This window comes from Panthera tigris, chromosome C1, assembly GCF_018350195.1.
Source record: "Panthera tigris isolate Pti1 chromosome C1, P.tigris_Pti1_mat1.1, whole genome shotgun sequence".
Lineage (NCBI taxonomy): Eukaryota > Metazoa > Chordata > Mammalia > Carnivora > Felidae > Panthera > Panthera tigris.
In genome coordinates this window covers 117,116,216-117,121,457 of record NC_056667.1, presented here as the reverse complement: position 1 = coordinate 117,121,457, position 5,242 = coordinate 117,116,216, and the positions used below count along the sequence as shown (strand labels likewise).

The 5,242-nt window shown below is 40.9% G+C and overlaps 1 pseudogene; it reads left to right on the top strand.

Annotated features, from left to right (window-relative positions):
* On the top strand, window positions 1-233 carry LOC102967811 (annotated as a pseudogene).
* The last annotated feature ends 5,009 nt before the right edge of the window (window positions 234-5,242 follow it).

Below are 5,242 nucleotides of genomic sequence, written 5' to 3'. Positions count from 1 at the left end.
ATGGCCGAGACTGACCTCAAGACCGTGCGAGATCTCACCTCAATGGTGCAGATGCACTCCTGCAACAGATGCAAGATACCTTTCAGACCATGTCTGACCAGGTCATTGGAAGAATTGGTAACACGAGTAGTCACATTGACAACCTGGAGAAAAATGTTGCAGACCTCATGGCACAGGCTGGGGTGGAAGAACTGGAGGGGGAGAACAAAATTCCTGCCACACCAAAGAGCTGAAGTTTGTTAACTTGCCCTGAAACCCGGGACACCATTTTTACAAGCCAAGAGAAGAACAGATGGCTTAAAAAAAAATTTTTTTTAATGCTAATTTAGTTAGAGAGCGAGAGGGAGACAGAGGATCCAAAGTGGGCTCTGTGCTGACAGCAGTGAGCCCAACACAGGGCTGGAAGTAACAAACTGTGAGATTGTGACCTGAGCCGAAACCAAGAGTTGGACGCTTAGCCTACTGAGCCACCCAGGTGCCCCCCAAATGACTTTTTGAAGCAACTACTATATATAGACAGGATTTCTATTATAATGTGTGCATTCTTCCTGTCACATACTCTTATTAGTTTATAGAGTGATTCACACCCCCCTCCCGGTTTCTTGAACATGGTAACTTCACAACTTGGACCAAACACTACAGCAGTTCCTGCATAAAACTGTCAAAGTTTTTATTATAAAAAAAAAAAAGTCAAATGAATGCCGAACTCATTAAGCACCTACTATGTTCCATGGGCTGCACTTGATCCTTAATTCAGGTTTTCCCATTTACTCCTTACAACTTCTGTGGTCTTAGGAAGAACCAGAAGTCTGGCTTCCAGTGGGTGTTGGACCAGGACTTGAACCAGGTCTGGATGACTCTACGCCTGAATTCAGCATATCCCAAACCTCAGGCCTTCACACACAGGTCACCAATTGTCCCGGTTTGCCTGGGACAAGGGGGTTCCTGGGACATTGGACTTTCAGTGCCAAAACCAGGAAAGTCCCAGGTGCGTTGGGACAACCTATTGCTCACTGCATTAACAGACCACAATGTTGCCACATTTGTGTGTTACTTAGAACTTCCTTTAACATCATTTTTACCCACCTGCTTTTACATGGGCTTATCCTAAAATGTAAATCACACTTGTGATGGGATGGTTATTTATAGTTTTGCTAATGTGCAGTAAAACGAAAGCAGTCTATCTGCATATCACGTAAAGCTATCTCACAGAGCTCCAGGGGTGAGCGTGGCCTGCTCTGTGAAACCTTATCCAACCCTGCGCTTCCCCAGACCCAGGATCTGTCCTTCCTGCCTCTGAGCTCCCCAGGAAGCACTGAACTTGCCTTCTTGGAACTCGGTCCAAGAGTATCAGTGCTCACTAGGATGTGGAGGTTATCGCCTTTGATACACAGCCTCCTCATGAGGGCGGTCTCCCTAAGCCACCAGCGAATGAGTATCCTATTAGTGACATCTGGACGTGTGTGTGTGTGTGTGTGTGTGTGTGTGTGTGTGTGTGTGTGTTGCAGGGGTTGGTAAGCAGTGTGTCTAGGCCATAGCTGGTACACTTGTCCCAGTCAGGGTATGGACCCAGGTGTGCCGGCTTATCTCAGGCAGGGCCAGAACATAGGCCCAGCTCCTTAGGAAGACTTGGTTGATTTGGTCTTGGGACCCTCTGCTCCCTTATCAAGCTGAGGGCTGTGTCCTGAGTCCTTTGACCTCTGCCTTGACGCTTCCTGTCATTCAAGAGCTGCCTGCATCTAAATGGCTCTCCCCACCAGTTCCACAGGGGGGCGCTGCAGCACCACAGTCAAGAAATAGAACATTGGCAAACCTAGCCGGTCTGCCCAGATCCCTTCCCAGCCCCCTCCCTACCCACAAAGGTAACACATCCCTTTAGGTACACATCCCTAAATAGCAGAGTTTAGATTTGTCTGCTTTTGAATTTCACATAAATAGAATCATACTGGATGTATTCTTCTGAACTTCTCCAACTTTGTGTTCATCAGTTCACTCAACGATTATTGACTGAGCATCTACTATGTGCTAGGGTCCCTATTAGATGTTCAGTACACAGCAAAGAGCATCTTCCACAACAATTCTGCCTGCACGGAAATTCCATGCCAACAGTGCCCTCCTCAGTGGTCCCCGAGGCCATGCTGACCCAATGAGGCTGATAGTCCTGCCTCCAGATATTCTGGAGCTGCCTTCTTGGTTCTGCTCAGAGTTTTGGAACTCCCTCCTCCATTGCCCCAGATTAAGATACCACAAGAAGAGAAAATTACAGACCAATATCCCTGATGGATATAGATGCAAAATCCTCATCAAAATACTAATAAACTGAATCCAACAGCATATTAAATGGTTATACACCATGGCCAGGTGGGTTTTATCCCAGGAATACAAGGTGGTTCAACACCAAAATACCAGTGTAATACAACACATTAATAGAATGAAAGAAAAAAAAATGATCATCTCCATTAACACAGAAAGGCATTTGACAAAATCTAACACCCTTGCATGATAAAAAACACTCATAAAACTAGAAGTTCAAGGGAATTGCCTCAGTGTGATAAAGGCCATATAAGAAATAACCACGGCTAACACCAAATTCAATGGTAAAGCACTGAAAGATTTCCTCCTGACATCAGGAACGAGATAAGGATGCCCAGTTCACTACTGCTGTTCAATATATACTAAAAGTCTTAGCCAGAGAAGTTAGATAAGAAAAATAAAGGAAAGGCATCCAAGTTGAATCAGAAGAAATAAAACTATATATGCAGATGACATAATCCCATACATAGAAAATCCCAAACTGTCCACAAGAAAACTACCAGAGCTAGTAAGTGAATTCAGCAAAGTTGCAGGGTACAAGATCAAGACACAAAAATTCACTGTGGTTCTATACACTTGCAAAAGCAATTAAAAAAAAAAAAGATATTAACAAGACAATTCTGTTTACGATAGCATCTAAAAGAATAAAATAACTAGAGATATGTTTAACCAAGAATAAAAACTTCTACACTGAAAACTAAAAAAAAAAAAAAAAAAAAAAAACCAAACAAACAAACAAACAAAAAAAAACAGTTGAAAGATAAAGAAGACCTAAGTGGAAAGATGTGTTCATGGGTGGGGAGACAATATTGTTAAAATGTCAAAACCACCCCAAAAGATCTATAAATTCAATGCAATCCTCAACATTCCAACAGCTTTTTTTGCAGAAATGGAAAGTCTATGAAATTCATAAGGAATTTCAAGGGACCTTGAGTAGCCAAAACAGTCTTGAAAAAGGACAAAGTCATAGGATTCACATTTAATGACTTTAAAACTTACTACAGGGCATGTGGGTGGCTCAGTTGGTTAAGTGTCCTAGTCTTGATTTTGGCTCAGGTCATGATTTCGCAATTTGTGAATTCGAGGCCTGCTGTGAGCATGGAGCCTGCTTAGAATTCTGTCTCCCTCCCTCTTTGTCTCTGCCCCTCCACCAAGTTTTCTCTGTAAATAAATAAATAAATAAATAAATAAATAAATAAATAAATCTTACTTACTACCTACAAGGCCACAGTAATCATAGTATGGTACTGGCCTAAGGCTAGACATACAAACCATTCAAATAGAACTAAGGGTCCAGAAATAAACCCATGTGTCTATGACCAACTGATAGTTGACAAGGATGCCAAGACCATTCAATAGGGAAGGCATGGTCTCTTAAGTGATGCTGGGACAACTGAGTTTCCACTTGGAAAAGAATGACACTGGATCTCTACCTCACAGTGTGCACAAAAATGAACTCAAGTGGATCAATGACCTAAATACAAGAACTAAACCATACAGTTCCTAAAAGAAAACTCAGGTATATATTTTCATGACCTTGGATTTTGCCATGGAGTTTTAGATATAATTCCAAAAGCATGATAAACAAAAGGAAAATGGATAAATTCAACTTCATAAAAATTAAAAATTTTTTGTCTATCAAAGGACATTATCAGCAGAGTGAAAAGACAATCCAGAGACTGGGAGAAAATATTTGCAAATCACATACTTGATAGGGAATTAATATCCAGAATGTATGAAGAGCTAAAATTCAACAATAACCAGATGCATAAACCAATTAGAAGATGGGCAAAGGACCTGAATAGACATTTCTCCAAAGAAAATATACAAATGTCCAATAAGCACATGAAGAGTTGCTCAATATACTTATCATTAGGGAAGCAATCAAAACCACAAAAAGATACCATCTACTGGGATGGCTATCATAAAAAAAATAAATAAGTGTTGACAAGGATGTGGAGAAATTGGAAGCCTTTTACATTGCTTGTGGGAATGTAAAATGGTGCAGACACTGTGGGAAATAGTTTGGCAATGCCTCAAAAAGCTAAAGAGAATTATCATATGATCCAGCAATTTCCCTTCTAGGTATATACTCAAAAAAATTGAAAACAAGGACTTGAAGAGATCCCTATGTGTTGCTGTTTGTTGCAGCCTTATTCACAATAGCTAAAAGCTAGACACAACCCAAATGTCCATCAGTGTAGATGGATAAACAAAACATGATCTATCCATATGATGGACTGTTATTCAGCCACAAAAAGAGTGAAATTCCTATAGAAGCTACAACATGGAGGAAGCTTGAAAACATGCTACATGAAAGAAGCCAGATACAAAAGGATAAATGTGCTATGATTCCACTTATCTGAAATATCTAGAATTGGCAAATTCATAGAGACGGGAAGTAGAATCAGGGTTTTGGGGAGTTGCAGAGAGAAGGGAATGGGGAGTTATTGCTTGATGGCTACAGAGTTTGTGTTTGGGATAATGAAAAGGTTTTGGAAATGGATAGAATGGACGGTTGCACAACACTATGAGTACGATGAGTGCCACAGAATTGTATACTTAAAAATGGCAAAACTGGCAAATTTTGTTTTATACATTTATAGACGCAATTAAAAAAAGAATTCAGGCCAATGATGTGGAAAGAAACGTGCTGGAAAGAAACGTGCTGGAAAGCTTCTGGGAAAGGTTTCCTCATTCTCAGCAGAGAGTCAATGGATGAGATGCTCTCTCTCATTTCTCTGGACCTGCCATGGCCATCTTGCTCAGTGGACTGAGGATGAAGTCACTACGGAAGCAGATGGAAAGACGTAGGTCCTGGATGATGTCATTAAGTGACTGAACCAATGGGCTATGGAGTCAGCCAGTCCTCTCTTGGGATTCAAAATTATGTGAGATAATAACTTTCTTCTTTTTAGAAAAAGGAAAC